This window comes from Dendrobates tinctorius, unplaced genomic scaffold, assembly GCF_039654945.1.
Source record: "Dendrobates tinctorius isolate UK_male_01 unplaced genomic scaffold, ASM3965494v1 ptg000083l, whole genome shotgun sequence".
NCBI classification, from domain to species: Eukaryota; Metazoa; Chordata; class Amphibia; order Anura; family Dendrobatidae; genus Dendrobates; species Dendrobates tinctorius.
The window spans coordinates 2,464,030-2,484,355 of NW_027361751.1; positions in this window are offsets into that span (position 1 = coordinate 2,464,030).

Genomic DNA, 20,326 nt, shown 5'->3' on the forward strand with positions numbered 1-20,326 from the left:
GTGCAGGACTCTGCCTTGTACCTTGTGCCTTGGCGTGTCTCTACACACGCACTCTGTCTTGTTTGTTGAACTTTTAACCCTGGCGTGTCCCCTACACACGCACCTTGCCTTGCACCTTGCTTTGAACCCTGGCGTGTCCCCTACAAACGCACCCTGCCTTGCACCTTGCCCTGGACCCTGGTGTGCCCCTAGCACGCACCCTGACTGGAATCTTGCCTTGGACCTCGGCGTGTTCCCTAACACGCACCATGCCTGGAGATCTGTCGTGCCTCCTTGCCTGAACCCTGGTTTGCCTGCTGGATGCCCGGAACCTGCAGATCGCTGCCAGAGATCGTAAGCCTGATGACTGCGGCCTGATGTCCGGAGCTGATGTCCGGAGCTGATGTCCGATTCCATTGTGCCTTTGCCTGCATGCCACCTGGCATGTACCATGCCATGGACCTTGGTGTGCCATGCACGCACCTTGCCGTGTTTGCTTGTTCTCACGTTTTTGCACTGAATGTTTTCCTGAAGTTGTCTTAATGAAGATACCTTGAACTTACGTCTTGTCTTGTCTTGCTTCCTGCACGTCCTTGTCGTCAGACACTCGTACCTAGTGTCTACCTGAGCCGGCCGTCTGGTGCCAGCAGTCGTGGTGGCTCACCCCCTTGGTCTTGCCCCTGACACTCCCTGTATAGGGGGTGGTTCCTCACAAGGTCAGCTCGCCCTAGGTGGGTGGTTGCCACGACCCAGAGGGTCCACGCTAAAGAAAAAGTCGACTCAGCGTAAGCTGACCTCATCACAGTCGGAGGCAAGTATAGCATATGCCTCCTCCATTGAATAGCACTGTTGGGATAAATTTGATGACATTTTTGTGTAAATATAGTGCTTGGGTGTACACTTTTTTGAAAACTGTATGTGTGGGGGGGTAGTGATTAGTGTAAACTTTCTCTAAAGAAAAAGCTGTGGAAAAAAGTCTAAAACAGAAGGCTCTTGCTTTAATAAGTGTCACTCATCAAAATTAGGCTGCTGCATGTGCGCACGGGGTGGCGCAAGGGGGGGTGAAAAAAAAGGAATACGGCAGGCACAAACTCTGATTGATATGTGAACTGTGTCACTTATCCAAGTTTGGCAGCTGGGGGATGTGTGTGCGGAGTTGGTGCTAAGGGGGCTGAGACAAAAAAGGGAGCATGAGTGTTGATCGATAAACTGCGTCACCAATCAACGTTCGGCAGCTGCGCAAAGGGGGGTGGAGGGGGGTAGAAAAAGGGGGATGGGGGATTGGGGTGGATGAAGAGAGATTGGGCAGGGATCAACAGTTAGTGGTATAGTTAGGTGGCACAAAGGGGGTGAAAAAAATGAAAACCGGCAGGCACAAGCTTTGATAAGTGATGTGTGTCTCTTATCCAAGTTTTGTGGCTGCGAGATGTGTGTACGAAGGTGGCCTAAAGGGGGCTATGGAAAAAAAGCGAGCATGAGTGTTGATCGGTGAACTGCGTCACCGATCAACGCTCGCCGGCTGCGCACGGAGGCAACGCAAAAGGGGGGTAGAGGGGGGTAAAAATAGGGGAAGGGGGATGGTGGATTGGGGTGGATGAAGAGAGATTGGGCAGGGATCAGTTAGGGTTGTATTTAGGTGGCACAAAGGGGGGTGAAAAAAATGAAAAACGGCAGGCACAAGCTTTGATAAGTGACGTGTGTCACTTATCCAAGTTTTGCGGCTGCGGGATGTGTGTACAGAGGTGGCACAAAGGGGGCTAAGGAAAAAAAGCTAGCACGAGTGTTGATCTGTGAACTGCGTCACCGATCAACGCTCGGCGGCTGCGCACGGAGGTGTCGCAAAAGGGGGGTGGAGGGGGGTAAAAAGAGGAGGAAGGGGGGAATTGGGGGGGATGAAGATAGATGGGGGTGAAGATAGATTGGGCAGGGGATAAGGGATCAGGTAACACTTACAGTTGGCGGTTTTCTCTTCTTTTTTCTGCAGGGATTGTGATGCTACAAGCTGTGGCACCACAATACCCAGCACAGGAGCTCTTGCTGCATCTGACCTCTCTTGCAGGAATCCTCAGCTAAGAGTGAGGACCCCTGCAGAGATGTCAGACAGGTCATCTGCAGGTCGCTGCTGTGACCTGTCATTGGTGGGATCGAATGATTACATCGATCCCACCAATCCCTGCTCTGCCTGGTGACCATGGCAACTGTCTAAGATCGGAGCTCACAGCTCCGATTCCTAGGCAGGTCATGGCCAGGTCACCAGCAGGGCACAGCGGTCACAGCGTGACCACAGCTGTGCCCTGTGGTTGGCGCGGCCTAGAATCGGTGCTAATACAGTACCGATCCGGGCCGGTACTGGCAGAGCACAGTGGCGATATAGCGCCGCTGTGCCCTGCGATTGGCGCTATCGATTAGATCGGCGATCGCGCCAATCCGGGGGCTCTTTGCCGGTGCCTGGCGTCAGAATTTTAATCGCGGTATCGCATTAAAGGGCTCGACGTACTATCCTGTCCACGGTCATACGGGCCCGGGTACCGTGGACGGGATAGTACGTCAGATGTCAGAAAGGGGTTAAACACTTATACACATGGTGGGAACACTGCCATGTAAAATAGCAGGTCAATATCACCTAGCCACATATATGTAATGTCGAGGCATGTACTTCTCCCTTATAATCAAGCAGGTGGGTAATATATAATAGATTAAATAGTTAAGGGTAGTACACACAATATGTAAAAATATGGACGGTCTAGTCACCTACGTTTATTGATGTGTTGTATTTGTTATATTGTTCTGATTTTCTGAAGTAAAATTCCATAAATAAAAAAAATAGTTAAGGGTAAACACTTACATGAAATGACCACCAGTATATGTGTACTCTGCCGCGTTTCGATCTTGTCTTCGTCAGGAGGTGTGTTCTGAATATAGAGTTCGCAAACTATTCTAGGATAATTTGCGCTCCAGAAGGCAAATAGCGCTCCATCCCTCCCAAGTCTCTCCGTATGGCTAAGTAGTACTGTACAGCCACATATTGGGCATTGCTACATTCAACAGAAATTACGGTAGTTGACAAATTTTGGTGCCATTTTTAACCATTTCCCTGTGTGAAAATGTAAAGTCTGGGGCAAAAACAACATTTTTGTGGTAAAAATGTAATTATTTTCTCTTCACTGCCCAATGGTATAAAATTGTGACATGCGGTGTCAATATGATAACTGCAGCCCTAGACGAATTCGTTGAGAGGTGTAGTTTGTAAAATGGGGTCATTCTTGCACGTCACGGGCTCTCCCAGTGGGTCATGGCACCACATGCGCATGCGTTTTTTTTTCCTATATTTAACATGGGTGCGCATTGTCATGCGTTTGTACGTGTTTATATGCGCATGCGTTTTTTTGTAGTGTGCGCCCAGGCGCACAAAATGCAACCTGTTGCATTTTTGGTGCGTCCGACCTCTCTCAAAAAAACGCATGCGCACGCAATGCGCACGGAATTCACCCAAAAACACATTAAAGTCTATGGGAGCGCTGACGTGCGCATGGTAATTTTGTAAAAAGTATACGCAAAAATGAAGAAAACGCATTAAAAACGCATGATGCGTTTTTTATGCGCGTTTGCACTGTGCACGCAGCACGAAAAAACGCAAGTGTGAAAGTAGCCTTAAATCTGTACTATAATATGGCGCGCCTTCCCTTCTGAGCTTTGCACTGTGCCTCAAAAGTAGTTTTCGCTTACATGTATGGTAATGGTGCAAACAGGAAAAATTGCACAAGTTAATATTTTCCTTTAAGGCTGAGTTCACACGTGGCGTTTTTTTCGCGTTTCTGCGGCAATTTTGCCGCGAAAACGCGAAAAATAAGCATCCCATGCATTCCTATGGGATTCCGCAATGCTGTACTAATGCTGCGGTTTTTACCGCGGCGGAATCGCTTCGCGGTAAAAACCGCAGCATGCTCATTAATTTGCGGAATCGCGGCGATCCCGCACCCATAGGAATGCATTGTTCCGCTTACTTTCCGCATGTGGCTGTGCACACCATGCGGAAAGTAAGCAGAACATTTGCGGATGGTACCCACGGTCCGGAGGAGAGGAGACTGTCCTCCGGGCTTTGGGTACCATATCCCTGCAAAAAATAGAATTTAAAAATAAAAAATATTGTTATTCTCACCCTCCGACGTCCTGCGCAGTCTTCCTGCTTCTCTTCACGCTCTCGTTCCCAGTAGTCCTTTGCGAAAATGCCCGCGATGGCGTCCGTTCTCGCTGGATCGCGAAGTCTCGCGGTCATTCGCGCAACGTCATCGCGAATTACTGCGAGACGTCGCGATCCCGCGAGAACTGACGTCATCGCGGGCATTTTCGCAAAGGATTACTGGGAACGGATGCGCGGGACGTCGGAGGGTAAGAATAACACTATTTTTTTTTTTTTTTTTTTACATTCTATCTTTTACTATTGATGCCGCATAGGCAGCCTCAGTAGTAAAAAGTTGGTCACACTTGTCAAACACTATGTTTGACGAGTGTGACCAACCTGTCAATCAGTTCTCGAAGCGATGCTACAGATCGCTTGGAGAACGCTAGCATTTTGCAAGCTAAATACGCTTGCAAAATGCTAGTTTTTCCGCGGGAAAATCGCGGGAATTTAAAATGCGATTTTCCCGCGGACTGGAATTCCGGAATTCTCGCGGTAATTTCCGCGAGAGTTCCGGTACGTGTGCACTTAGCCTTAGTCTTTATTAAAATTAAAAAGTTGGGGCTAAAACAACATTTCAGTGGGAAAATGTAATTTTTTTTTCACCGCCCAATGGTATAAATTTTTGTGAGGCACATGTGGTGTCAACCTACTCAGTGCACCCCTAGATGAACTCATTGAGAAGTGTAGTTTGTAATTTTAAGTTACATATGGGGGGTTCCTGCATAACAAGAGGATTCCTAGGTCAGTAAAGATAGCCCGTCAGCTTAATCAGTGAAAGATGCTTTATTCAATGCAAGTTATGTGGGCTCCTGGTGAAAGCGCTGTGGGACAGAGGTGCCCAAACGAGCCTCCTAAATGAAGAATGGAGAAGGTGCCATCTGCACACACACCTGCCTTCATCCTCTAAAAGAACTCTTAGGACCGGTGGAACGCCATGGAAAAGCTGATAATCAGACCGAAATCCCTTTCATAAGGTGGGTGGAAGCCACACTTCAACTCAGGGCCACGAAGAACTGCAACGCCATTGAGTTATTGGTACCCTTATTTGTCACCAGTAATCAGAAGGTGGCTGAAGAACCTATCCTGTGTTATAATGTGATCAATGAGGTTATCAAAAAACACAAATCAGGGACACTAGTGGTGGATGCGATAGCCACATCTCTTGCCATACCCAACACCCCGTGGCATAAAAAGTGATTGGTGAGATAAAAACAGCACAATTCACAATGAACATGAAAGAAGTGAAGGTAGGCCTGCGTCCAATTGTCTCTGCAAACAGAATGGTGGAAGTGAAGTATGGTGTTTGGGTGGATCCGGAAAGAAAACTCCAAAGGAGACTTTTTGTGCTGAAAGACTCTTCAGACTTCCTAAGTGTCTCATCCAAGGTGAGACTGTGCACTATTACCCTGCAGTAATTAAATAAATAGTATCTGCTCATTTTGTTTTTATCTTAGGTTTTTTCTGTTTACTGGAAAGTGTGAACATGTTGCATGTAGACCAACTTATACTCCAGTTCATCTGTTTAGCTTTTTACTGTATAAATATACCAGCAACTGTTTAGTTACTGTTTAACCTTCATAAGGAAACAATTCAGAACTTTTTCCACAAAGACTGATATGCAGTCATCCTGAAACAAGACACTTAACCAACTTTGTACAACCTTTGTAAGTCATTAAGTATCAGTATTATTTGTGTCTGCAGCCCCCAGCCCTAAGTGCTCTTTAACCTGCAATAAAAGTTTTTGTAAACAGGCACTTTGCACCTATGAAAGGATGAAAGATACTCTTAGACCGAGGCCACACTTCCATATGTAATGCGAGAAACTCGCATCAATACCCGGCACTGCCGCCGTCACTCAGGACCGGAGTGTTGCAGCTGCATAGAAATACATGTGGAGCGCCCACCAGGGCCGTGGGGATACTCGGTACCAGGCCGGTTCTTAAAGGCATGTGTCACGGCAGAAGTGACCCCGTCCGTGGCCCTGGGCGTCCAATGAAAAAATTATGATTAAAGGGGAAATAAAGTTTATAAGAGATGATTCCTGATGCCACCTGTGGTACTCTGCAAAGGATGGCCAATGTTGCTTCCTTTAAGAGACTGCTGGGGCTGATGGTGATGCAGAGTTGATACAGCTCTCCACAGGTAGAGCTTAGTCCCAGGGCAATTATATTATTAAAGATGGTGATGATGGATGTAGTGCAGGGTGGATGGCGCAGTACATAACTCCAAGGACACATCAGGGTTCAGTTTCCACGCTTTTACTCACGGTTTGAAGTGCAGGCCAGGGCACTAGATACAGATGACAATGGAAGTCTGGGGAGCCTGGAAGCAACTTAGGATCCACTAAGCCAGAAAGCCAGATAGGTTTTGAGGCCTCCTTACTGCGCTGTCTTCTGACGTCCTTGCTGCCTAAGGCTATGCTCAGTCCTCTGTTCCTTATTGTTCTGAAGAACTTGCCCGTATGGCAGGCAGCTTGAGCCTATTATAGGTGTCTGTTATGATGAGTCACCGAAGGAGGAAAAAACAAAATACTAGCTAAGTCCAGAAAAACCAGAGAGGTTGGCAGCTATCAGATTGCAGACCCCTGAACCAATCAACAACAACTAGCAGTAGTCGTGGGGGGTTCCTACGGTGCCCTAGACCCCTCGATCACAGCCGGAGAACTACATAGCCTAAAGACAGAAAGGGGAAAAACTAAACTGCCCCAGAGCAGACCCCAAAGCAATAGGCAGCCCCCAACATATAATGACGGTGAAGCAAGATGAAAACACTAACACAGATAGAAAGATAGGTTGAGCAAATGATTGGGCCCAAGCTAACTAAAATAGGACAGGATAGGAAAGCTGCTGTCTGCCATCCGCAAAAACCCTATCCAAAATGTGCCAACCGACTGATAGGAAAAACAAACCCTGAAGTCGCTAGGCTTCAAAAGACTAAATCAGCACTCAGGTATATTCTGAAGACAGAGCAAAAGATCAACAGATCAGAGACAAAAATGGAATTCAGCTCTCCCCCGGCCGGGGATGGCAGAATTCCAAAAAAACAAGGCAAAACAAAAACAAAACTGAAGTGTACAAAGCAGAGCAGAAAAACTTAGCTTTGAGACGCAGGAATCAGACTGGTCTCCAAGAATCCAGCAGGATCACCAGCAAGGCAGAAGGACGTCGACTGCCTTATATCCAGTCCTCAATTCCAGCCACCCAGTCATGATCTAGCTGCCCAGGTGTTTGGTAATCAGCCTCACTACCTTCCTTCACCAGAGGAGGGAGTTCATCAGACCTCAACGTGAAGGGAAAAATGAACTCACAACAGTACCTCCCCCTTGAGGAGGGGTCACCGAACCCTCATCCATGCCACCAGGGCGATACGGGTGAGCCCGATGAAAGGCACGCACCAATCTTTCGGCATGAATATCAGAGGCAGAGACCCAGGAATTATCCTCCTGACCATAACCCTTCCACTTAACCAAATACTGGAGTCTCCGTCTAGCCAGACGGGAATCCAGTATCTTCTCTACCTCATATTCCATGTTACCTTCAACCAATACAGGGTCAGGAGGTGCCACCACAGGAACTGCTGGTTCAACAAACCTCTTCAACAAGGACTTATGAAACACATTATGAATTTTAAATGTGACAGGAAGAGCCAACCGAAAAGAGACCGGATTAATAATCTCCAAAATCTTGTAAGGTCCAATAAATCTAGGCTTAAACTTAGGAGAAGCCACCTTCATAGCGATATTTTTTGATGACAACCAAACCATATCACCCACCTTAAACTGGGGACCAACGGTCCTACGCCGGTTGGAAAACCGCTGGGCCTTTTCCTGGGAGAGAGACAACTTATCCACTACTTGGTCCCAGATCTGGTGCATTCTCTCCACCACAGTGTCAACACCTGTAACGGCGCCAGTCGTAACTGCCGCCGTCCCCCTAGCTCCGGGCCCCCCCGCGGGTAGTTCTTACCTGCTCCGTCGCGCGCTGCCGCCTCCTTCCCCCTCCTGCTCTCGCGCGCCCCGCCTTCCTGGTCTCCCGACGGCGGCGACCCCGCACATGCGCATTAGGGCGCGGGCGCGCGGCCGCTGGGTAGTTTAACCCTGCGTTGGGCGGCGGCCGATTAGTGGCCAGCCTATCGCCTACCGGCAGGGGATTTATCAGGCGTCTCTCACAAGGGGAGGACGCCTGATTATTGTGTGTCCATTCCTGCTGTAATTTGGCCGCCTATAGGTTCCTATAGGTTTCTTTTCGTCCTTTACGTTTCCCAGCCTTGCTGTCTCTTCCCCTGGTGTTTGCCCTGTCTTCCTGTCCGTCATCTGTCCTGCCTGCACCTAGTGCCATTACTCTTGTCTCCCCGGTTCCCTGTCTCTGTTCCGTCCTGCAGTGTCCGTTCTGTTCCTGCCCAGCATCCTGCCCGCTGTCCTCCACCCTCCTGCACGGAGTGCCGGTCCTTGGTAAGCCTCGCCAGCCGCTTGCCTTCTCCAGTCCCTCGAGCCGCCCCTCTCGGTTCCAGCAGTCGCGGTTCTGTCCTCTGCGGTCCTGCCCCTAATGATCCCTGTACAGGGGTCGGTCTTCACCTGGTGCGCTCGACCCAGGGGCTCCGGATCCGCGATCCAGAGGGTCCACTCTCGGACGTTATCTCTTCCTGAACGTCACAACACCTGGGCAGGCAGAAGGCTCCACCTGCCCTGAAGAAAATCGAGGGTGAAACCCAAAGTTACAAAAAAAAGGTGACATCAAAGTGGCAGAACTAGCTCTATTATTTAAAGCAAATTCGGCCAAGGGCAAAAATGAAACCCAATCATCCTGATCGGCAGAAATAAAACATCTCAAATACGACTCCAAAGTCTAGTTTGTTCTCTCCGTCTGCCCATTGGTCTGAGGGTGAAACGCGGAGGAGAAGGACAACTGAATTCCCAGCTTGGAACAGAAAGTCCTCCAAAATCTAGACACAAACTGAACTCCTCTGTCAGATACAATGTTCTCAGGAATCCCGTGCAAGCGAACCACCTGTTGCAAAAACAAGGGCACCAACTCAGAGGAAGATGGCAACTTAGGGAGTGGTACAAGATGGACCATCTTAGAGAATCTATCACAAATCACCCAAATAACAGTCCTTCTCTGAGAGACAGGCATATCAGAGATAAAATCCATTGAAATATGGGTTCATGGCCTCCTGGGCACCGGCAAAGGCATCAACAAGCCACTAGAGCGAGAACAAGGTTTAGACCGGGAGCAAGTCCCACAGGACTGCACAAAATTCCTGACATCATGAGACAAGGCGGGCCACCAAATAGACCGACTCACCAGATCTCTAGTACCAAAAATACCTGGATGACCAGCCAATGCAGAGCAATGAACTTCAGACATCACTCTCTTCCTCCACTGGTCAGGAACATACAACTTTCCACTGGGACAACGCTCAGGTTTGTCCTCCTGAAAATCTTCCAGAGCACGTCTCAAATCGGGCGAGATGGCAGAAAGAACTACCCCCTCGCCTAAGATGGTAGCAGGCTTAGTCACAACAGGAGAATCAGCAAGGAAACTCCTAGAGAGGGCGTCTGCCTTGACATTCTTAGTGCCCGGAAGAAAAGAGACCACAAAATCAAAACGTGTGAAAAACAAGGCCCACCTAGCCTGTCTAGGATTCAAGCGCTTGGCCGACTCCAGGTAAATCAAATTCTTGTGGTCAGTAAGGACCACGACTTGGTGTTTGGCTCCCTCCAACCAATGTCTCCACTCCTCAAATGCCCATTTCATGGCCAACAGTTCCCGATTCCCCACATCATAGTTACGTTCGGATGGAGAGAACTTTCAGGAAAAGAAAGCACAAGGATTCATTTTAGATGTCACGGGATCTTTTTGGGACAACACCGCTCCTGCACCAATCTCAGAAGCGTCCACCTCCACCTGAATCGGGAGTGAGACATCAGGTTTCCGCAAAACCGGAGCAGAAGTGAATCTTCGCTTCAGCTCCTGAAAGGAAGAAACAGCCTCCGGAGACCAATTCAGCACATCAGCACCCTTCCTGGTCAAATCAGTCAATGGCTTGGCAATACCAGAAAAATTAGCTATGAATTTCCGATAAAAATTAGCAAAACCCAAAAACTTCTGGAGGGCTTTCAAAGAAGTGGGCTGAATCCAATCATAAATGGCCTGTACCTTGGCCGGGTCCATTTCAATAGTTGACAGAGACAAAATAAATCCCAAAAATGAAATCCTCTGTACCCCAAAAAGGCATTTCGATCCCTTGACATACAGGTAATTCTCCCTCAAAATCCGGAACACAGTCCGAACATGTTCCACATGAGAGTCCCAATTCTTGGAGAAGATCAAAATATCATCCAGATAGATAATCAAAAATTTATCCACAAAGTCTCGGAATATATCGTTCATGAAGCACTGGAAGACAGAAGGGGCATTAGTGAGCCCAAAAGGCATCACCAGGTACTCAAAATGTCCCTCCGGAGTATTAAACGCCGTCTTCCATTCATCTCCATGCTTAATGCGAATAAGATTATACGCCCCCCTGAGGTCAAGCTTGGTAAACCAGCAAGCACCTTTAACTCTGTAGAATAGATCAGAAATCAGGGGTAACGGATACTGATATTTAACAGTAATTTTGTTGAGGGCACGATAGTCAATACAAGGCCTTAATGAACCATCCTTTTTAGCCACGAAAAAAAACCCAGCACCTAAGGGTGAAGAGGATGGTCTAATATGACCCTTCTCCAACGCTTCCTTAATATAGGATCGCATAGCCTCGTGCTCGGGTACAGATAAATTGAAGAGCCGACCCTTAGGAAATTTACACCCCGGGCTCAGTTCAATTGCACAGTCATAACTCCTATGAGGAGGCAAAGACGCAGACTCATTCTCACTAAATACATCATAAAAGTCAGGCAAATAGTCAGGAACATCATGCGACTGGGGAGAAGTGGAGAAAACAGGAGCATCACTAAGGGCACACCGACAACCCCAACTCACCACAGACAAAGATTTCCAATCCAGAACTGGATTATGGATTTGCAACCAGGGAAACCCCATAACGATGGTATCATGCAAATTATGCAACACCAAAAATCTACAATTTTCTTGATGGTCTGGGGCGACCCGCATTACCACCTGGGTCCAAAACTGAGGTTTATTCTTTGCCAAAGGAGTAGCATCAATACCCCTCAAAGGGATAGTCGTCCGCAGAGGTGTCATAGGAAATCCACAACGTTTAGCAAAATCCAAGTCCATCAGGTTCAGAGCTGCTCCCGAATCCACAAAAGCCTTGGCGGAAAATGTGGACAGGGAGCAGATCAGAGTAATTGCCAGAAGAAACTTAGATTGAACACCACCCACAGAAAACGTGTGTGCACAATGTTCTCTAGTTTAGGGCAGACAGAAATAATATGCGAGGCATCTCCACAAAAAAAACACAGCTTATTACGCCTTCTGAACTCCTGACGTTGCGCCCTAGACAAAACTCTATCACATTGCATAGGTTCAGACATTTGTTCAACAGGTGGCAACATCTCTCGTGTAGTTTTGCGTTCACGTAAACGCCGATCCACCTGAATGGCTAATGACATAGAATCGTCAAGACCAGAGGGAACAGGAAATCCCACCATAGTATCCTTTAGAGTTTCTGACAAACCCTTCTGAAAGAGAGCTGCCAAGGCACCATCATTCCAGGTAGTAAGGACCGCCCACTTTTGGAATTTTTGACAGTACAACTCTGCCGAATCCCGACCCTGGCTTAATGCCAACAGGGTCTTTTCAGCCTGATCAATAGCATTAGGTTCATCATACAATAACCCCAAGGCTTGAAAAAATGCATTCACATTATTCAGAATAGGATCATCAGGTTTCAAAGAAAACGCCCAATCCTGGGGATCGCCGCGCAGCAAAGAGATGACAATTTTAACCTGCTGCGCGGAGTTCCCCAACGAGTTAGGCTTCAAGGCAAAAAATAATTTACAATTATTCTTGAAATTCAAGAATTTAGACCGATCCCCAAAAAACACATCAGGAGTAGGAATCTTTGGTTCAGCAGCATGTGAATGAGCAAGATAGGTGGAAATTCCCCGTACTTCAGCAGCGAGCTGCTCCACACGATCAGACAATTGGTTCATCTCCATTGAGAGAAAAATTCCCCCTACGGCCTCAGAGACATAGAGGAAAAAATATGCACACAAAAAAAAAAATTCTGACACACTTTTTTTTTCTTTTTTTTTTTACAATTCTCTCCTGCTATTGAGTACCCTAGGATCTGCGGTGTGGCTGGTGATTCTGTTATGATGAGTCACCAAAGGAGGAAAAAAACAAAATACTAGCTAAGTCCAAAAAAAACAGAGAGGTTGGCAGCTATCGGATTGCAGACCCCTGAACCTATCCACAACAACTAGCAGTAGCTGTGGGGGGTTCCTATGGTGCCCTAGACCCCTCGATCACAGTCGGAGAACTACATAGCCTAAAGAAAGAAAGGGGAAAAACTAAACTGCCCCAGAGCAGACCCCAAAGCAATAGGCAGCCCCCAACATATAATGACGGTGAAGCAAGATGAAAACACTAACACAGATAGATAGAAAGATAGGTTGAGCAAATGATTGGGCCCAAGCTAACTAAAATAGGACAGGATAGGAAAGCTGCTGTCTGCCATCCGCAAAAACCCTATCCAAAATGTGCCAACCGACTGATAGGAAAAACAGACCCTGAAGTCGCTAGGCTTCAAAAGACTAAATCAGCACTCAGGTATATTCTGAAGACAGAGCAAAAGATCAACAGATCAGAGACAAAAATGGAATTCAGCTCACCCCTGGCCGGGGATGGCAGAACTCCAAAAAAACAAGGCAAAACAAAAACAAAACTGAAGTGTACAAAGCAGAGCAGAAAAACTTAGCTTTGAGACGCAGGAATCAGACTGGTCTCCAAGAATCCAGCAGGATCACCAGCAAGGCAGAAGGGTGTCGACTGCCTTATATCCAGTCCTCAATTCCAGCCACCCAGTCATGATCTAGCTGCCCAGGTGTTTGGTTATCAGCCTCACTACCTTCCTTCACCAGAGGAGGGAGTTCATCAGACCTCAACGGTGAAGGGAAAAATGAACTCACAACAGGTGTCGCTCCTTTATGGCGGCTCCGAGCTCTGGTCTGCTGCTTTGCCTTCGGGTGTTTGCTGGCCAGGAGTCCTGCAATCCCCTGCCCTCCGGATTTAGCTGCTGGGACTGTTGTACCCATCAGCCACGGACTCCGGCGTCCGGCTTCTAGTGCTGTACTCTGGGGTGAGCTTGGTCACAGCTCCACTCCCCAGGTTCTCTTTCACTTCTCCTCTCTTCACACAGACACTGTCTCTCTCAGTTCCAGACACTGACTGACTGACTGACCCCTCCTCCAGGCCAGAACTAATAGAGAAGCTCCCATGAAACCGGGTTTAGAGCTCCCCCTTCTGGTCTGGAGTCAGGAAAAATGTTGGATGTAAATGGTATCTGGTCAGGGAACCCCTCTTTGCTTCCAGGCATGTCATCACCCCCTCTATGAGGGAGGCAATGCCACTGTGGCAACCGGACTCCTGGGGTGCCACACATGCAGCCGCACACTCCGGTCCTGAGTCCTGGCGGCAGTGCTGGGTATTGATGCGAGTTTCTAGCATCACACTTGCAAGTGTGACCCCGGCCTTAGTCTAGAAATAATATGAAGATCTTTATTATCGGGTGTTGTGTGTTATACATATAAGTAATGTATGTAAGAGACTAAGAAAATGGAGTCACAAGTCGCAAACATTTAGCATAAGAGATGGGAGTAGGGCAATCACTAAAAGATTGTACTGTCTCCACGCAGTAACATGTTATTAGTAGCACATCTCCTGTTTACATGGGCGATGTGCTACCGAAAACACACACTTGATATTAAACACATACAGTATGTTCCACAAACACACACATCAGTATACAACACACAGGACACGCATTCTTGTCTAATCAATGCTTGGAGTTTATCACAATTTCTGTGTTTTGTTTTTTCACCACTTTTTAAAGATTAAACACAAGTTCTCCATGGGAATGACATTTTTTGGAGTCATCCTGTTTGCCCCCTCCCACCTTCCCACAGAACCTAGCATCTTCCTTGAATACACCTAAACACTGGTGCACACTGGTAACAAGTTTGGTACATTTTATCATTTCCCCACTTAATGCTCCTATATTAGGCACATGTTCACACGTTGCTTTTTTGCAGCTTTTTTTCTGCTTTTTTAATGCAGCTTAAAATGTAGCAGAAATCTCCTCCGGTCATAGCCTCTTAATAAATGTAGCTCATCTTACTCCAGCCTTACTTTCAAGCCTGGTGTAGGAAACATCTTTGAAGTCTCGCATTTTTGCTTTCGTATGGCATACTGCGCTGCTTTGGGGTGTACTTAAAATGTCTCTGACTTAGATGATTGTGACAGCTATGTATCATAACATTTATGCTACTAATAGAATGACTACTGTTTTACTATGGGCTTAAAAAAAAATTGATGTATAAAAATATTCTTGCAGGCAGGCAGACAAACTCTAGGCTTGCTGCATTTGTGACCTCTTGTGGTCATTATGTATATATCAGGTTTACTATTACACATCAACTGCAAAAGTACATAGAAGTGTAAAGGCCCCGTCACGCCAGCGAGATCACTGATTTTGTGACATCACAGCGATCTCGCCTGCAAAATCGCTGTGTGTGACATGGATCAGTGACCGGCCCCCCTGCCGGATATCGCTGATCGCGCTCCATCGTCCTGGGCCGTTTTTTGATCGTTGGTCTCCCTCTGGCCAGCGCGCATTGCTGCGTGTGGCAGCGAGAGACCAGCGATCAACAACGCTGGACGCTGGTTTCCAAGGTAAACAACGGGTATCTAAGAGCTGCGCAGCTCTTAGATACCCGCTGTTTACATTGGATACCAGCTTGTTCGCTGGTCCTGATCGCTGGAGGGGCTGTCTATGTGACAGCTCACCAGCAATCAGCTAACGATGGTGGGATTGCTGGGACATTGATACATGTAACTGGGCCTTAAGGATTTGTTCACACGTTTTTGCTGCGTTTTAATTGTCTCTTTTGAGTGCTGGTAACGTTTAGTGCCCCCCCCAAAAAAAAATCATAATGCAACTTCCTTAAGGTTTTTGCACCAAAAACGCAGCCAAGTCCGATACCTGTATTTTTTTCTGCACTTACTCGCTGCTTCCTATGGGTGAAAAAACACTGCAAAAATGCTCAAAAAACGATGAAACAAGTGACATGCTGCAGTTTTCAAAAACGCAGAAGTTTTCCAAATCAGTCAGGAAAATAAAACCAATGTGTATGAATGGGATTTCTAAGGTCTCATAAGCTCTGCTGGTACTGTAATACGCAGCTTAAAATTTGCTTAAGGCCTGTTTCACACTTGCTTTTTTTTGCAGCGCGTTTTTCCCGCAAAAAAACGCATTGAAAAACGCATACAAAAGCATACAACTGCTGCGTTTTTTTCAAGCATTTTTATGAGCATGCATGAAAAAAACGCAGCGTTTTTATGCGTTTGTATGCGTTTTTAGTGCGTTTTTACCGCGTTTGCGTTTTTTCCAACATTAGGTGGCCCCTCACACTAACCCAAACCATGACTTTACTAACCCTAACCCTGACCCTAACCCTAACCCTAACCCTGACCCTAACCCTAACCCTAACCCTTAACCAAACCATACTTAACCCTAACCCTGACCCTAACCCTTAACCAAACCATACTTAACCCTAACCCTGACCCTAACCCTTAACCAAACCATACTTAACCCTAACCCTAACCCTAACCCTGACCCTAACCCTAACCCTGACCCTAACCCTAACCCTAACCCTGACCCTAACCCTAACCCTAACCCTTAACCAAACCATACTTAACCCTAACCCTGACCCTAACCCTTAACCAAACCATACTTAACCCTAACCCTGACCCTAACCCTTAACCAAACCATACTTAACCCTAACCCTGACCCTAACCCTGACCCTAACCCTAACCCTAACCCTAACCCTTAACCAAACCATACTTAACCCTAACCCTGACCCTAACCCTGACCCTAACCCTAACCCTGACCCTAACCCTTAACCAAACCATACTTGACCCTAACCCTGACCCTAACCCTAACCCTGACCCTAACCCTAACCCTAACCCTGACCCTAACCCTTAACCAAACCATACTTAACCCTAACCCTAACCCTGACCCTAACCCTTAACCAAACCATACTTAACCCTGACCCTAACCCTAACCCTAACCCTAACCCTAACCCTGACCCTAACCCTTAACCAAACCATACTTAACCCTAACCCTGACCCTAACCCTTAACCAAACCATACTTAACCCTAACCCTAACCCTAACCCTGACCCTAACCCTTAACCAAACCATACTTAACCCTAACCCTGACCCTAACCCTGACCCTAACCCTAACCCTGACCCTAACCCTTAACCAAACCATACTTAACCCTAACCCTAACCCTAACCCTAACCCTGACCCTAACCCTAACCCTAAACCCCCTTAACTAACCCTAACTTTACCCAAACCCCTAAATTCCATTGTCTAAACTAATGGTAAAAAAAAAAACGCATGTGCAAAAAAACGCATACATAAGCATGCCAATGCGCACATATGCTCACCATAGACTTATAATGGGTGTCTTGCTGTAAAAAAACGCATTGCGTGCATGCGTTTTTTTGAGGCAAATCGGACGCACAAAAAATGCAACAAGTTGCATTTTGTGCGCCCGAGGGCATACCGCAAAAAAACGCATGCGCGGTAAAACGCGTACAAACGCATGTGTAAGCGCACATAAGCGCATCCCATGCAAAGTATAGGAAAAAAAAACGCATGCGCTATTTAGCGCTAAATTACCGCGAAAAAAAACGCAAGTGTGAAACCAGCCTAAGAGCAGCAAAACAAATGCAAAGTGTGAACATAGCCTAAACAGGAGATGTATTGGTGAGAAAAATTATATTTTATTTGCAAAGGACTATCATATTTGTGATCGTTCTGTGGGGATGAAATGACATTCTGGCAATTTAAACAGGTTATTAAACAATAGGCAGGGCCGGCGTTTGGACCAGGCAGGCGAGGCAGATGCCTGGGGCCCCCACCTACAAAGGGGGCCCCCTGCATCTGCAGTCCATTTATGAAGAGCCCAGAGGGTGTACAGCAGTTAATAATGCTGTGCATTGCTCTGAAGTCCAGAGCGTCTGTCTCGCAAAGCCCCTTGAGCCCCCCTGTTTCTTTCTCTCTGCAGTCAGGTTAAAAGTTGAGAGTGAGGGGGAGGGGCGATTACAGCACAGTGACAGTCAGGACGATGCCTGCAGCTCTGTCTCCTTCCGAATCCTGATCATGGCTGCTCCTAGCACTGTCCTGAAAATGGATATGCCTAAGTGAAGCCACAGAACCTGGTAAGAGCAGCAATAACAGGTCAGAGAGCAGTGATTTACTCACTGTGGTCCCAGAGCTCTGTGCTGATTGCTGCAGGATCAGGATTCACAGCCACATACAGCAGCAATCAGCATCAGCTCTGACCACAGTCACTAAATCACTGCTTGTAATGTGACAGGGCGACCTTCTGTCACTACTGTCTGGATGACATCAGACAGGGATACTGTCTGCTGAATCAGGGGATTTATGATATAGAAATAAATGAATTCCCATGTGAAATAATAAGGGTAAACCATACACATATATAGTACAGGTGTGCATAGGAATCAGCGTTTTTGTTTTTTTGCAGCCAAAGCCTGCTCTCTTGGCAGTAAAGCACTGCTTTCAAAACACCCATTTTTTAGGGTATGTGCAGACGATCCAGAAATGGCAGCACTTTGGCCGCAGCAGACATGTGCTCTGTCTAAAGTGCTGCCATCTTTTGAACGCAGGTGATGCAGCATGTGTTCATTGAAACGTGTGGAATCACCGCACCCAATACATTGTAGGGGTGAGATTTCTCTTGTGGAGACTCTCATCTATGCAAGATAAATAGACATGCTGCAGTCTGGAGAGTCGTGCTGCATGTCCGTCTCTGCGGGTGATGCGCGGGCGTATGTGCATGCATAGTGGACATGGAATTTCTATAACTCCCATCCACTATGCTGTAACATCTGGCTGCTGCGGGTTGGATGCTGCGGATGTACGCAGCATCCAGAGTTTACTGATTGTGGACACATACCCTTAGAGCTTTTGCTGTTTTTTTTTTTTGTATAGTATTCATTTTGTCTACAGTACATGTTTAATAAAGATAGTTTTATTCACCAAAAACACAGCGAAAAACAACGTTGCGACATTTGCAGCTTTTCTAAAACTTTTTCATTGCTTTCTATGGGTGAAAAAAATTGCTGAAAGAAGTGACATGCTGCAGTTGTGAAATTCAGTCAGGAGAAAATAAAAGGGTGTGCAGGAGATCTCTGAAAATCTCAGTCTTTGCTTGTGCTGTAAAATGCTGTAAACTTCTTATTTGCAGAAGAAAAAGCTACAAAAATTCTGCATATGAACGTGGCCAAAAGCTGCTTTTTAAAGTGCCAGCAAAATATGAGATTTCCGAAATCTCCTGCATGCGCTTGTTTTTTTTCTGACTGAATTTCAGAACTGTAGCACCTTTTAAATCTGCAGCGTGTCACTTCTTTCAGTGTGTTTTCACCCGTAGAAAGCAATGAAAGAATGTAAGAAAGAAAGCTGCAGATATTGCAACGGTATTTTTTGCTGCAATTTTTTAAGTGGTTTTGGTGAATTAAACTATTAGGTCTCGTTCACACGGTCAGGATTTCACATCAGTATTTGTAATGCAGAAACAGCAGGGGAACAATCAGAGGAAAAGTATAGTAGAAACACGTCACCACTTCTGGATTTCTCACCTCCTGGTTTTGACTTGCACATACTGATGTGAAATACTGACCGAAAACTCAACGTGTGAACGTGGCCTTAAACATACTGTAGACAAAGCAAACATCCTTCTGTTCTGCAGTGTGCTGTGCATAGAGGGAATTGTATGGCGATTGGTACACAGTCCCTTCTGAAATGACAGGTGGGCATGGCGGCTGATTTGCAGTGTGGGGAAAACTACAATCCCGCAGGTAGGAGTGTCAAAATCAGGACTGTCCCGCTGGATCCAGGACAGTTGGGAGCCCTGCTGTGTTATCTGCTTGGGCCCCCCCAATCTTTTCTGACCCTAGCAATGCTCCTGTGTAATGCTAATAGTGGCAGCTGATATAAGGCCCCTGAATATGGGGGCCACAGTGCCAGCACAGGCCCCTCTGCCACCTGTATCCGCATCCTGCTCGTGTAATGTAACCTAAATGTGTGATTTTACAATGTTAGCATATGGGGTCCCACTTTAAACTTTTGCCTAGGGCCCCACTTTGTCTAAAACCGGCCCTGACAATAGGGATGAGCAAAGTTGCTGAGTGATAATCGGTTATCACTAGAGTATCACGGTGCTCGGATGTGCTCGATACTCAGCGAGTAATGGGCGGTACTCAATGTAAAACTCAAATCCTTGCCCCGGATCTTGCACCTTTTACGCAGCCAATAAGCATATATACAGTGGGTATGGAAAGTATTCAGACCCCTTTAAATTTTTCACTCTTTGTTTCATTGTGGCCATTTGTTAAATTCAAAAAAGTTCATTTTTTCTCATTAATGTACACTCTGCACCACATCTTGACTGAAAAAAAACAGAAATGTAGAAATTTTTGCAAATTTATTAAAAAAGAAAAACTGAAATATTACATGGTCATAAGTATTCAGACCCTTTGCTCAATATTGAGAGAGCCAGAAGGAGTCAGCAACTACCAGGGAGATTGGACGGGGACTCACCGGTATCAGGGAGAGGACAACATCGAGCAGCACAGCAGGAGGATGCGGTCGCACTCCAGACACTGAGACCCGTGACCCGTGACCGCCGCGGCCCCGACCCTGACCACGGCTGCGGCCTGCCCGCTGCCACCCGCGGCCACCGCTGCCCGACTCCAGCCTGCGGCTGTGGCCTGCCTGCTGCCACCCGTGGCCGCCGCTGCCCGACTCCAGCCTGCTTCTGCGGTCTGCCCGCTGCCACCCGCGACCGCCACTGCCTCACTCCGTTCTGCTTGCCGCCTCCCGTGGCCGCCACTGCCCTACTTCAGCTGGCGGCAACAGCCTGCGCGTTGCCACCCGCATCCGCCAC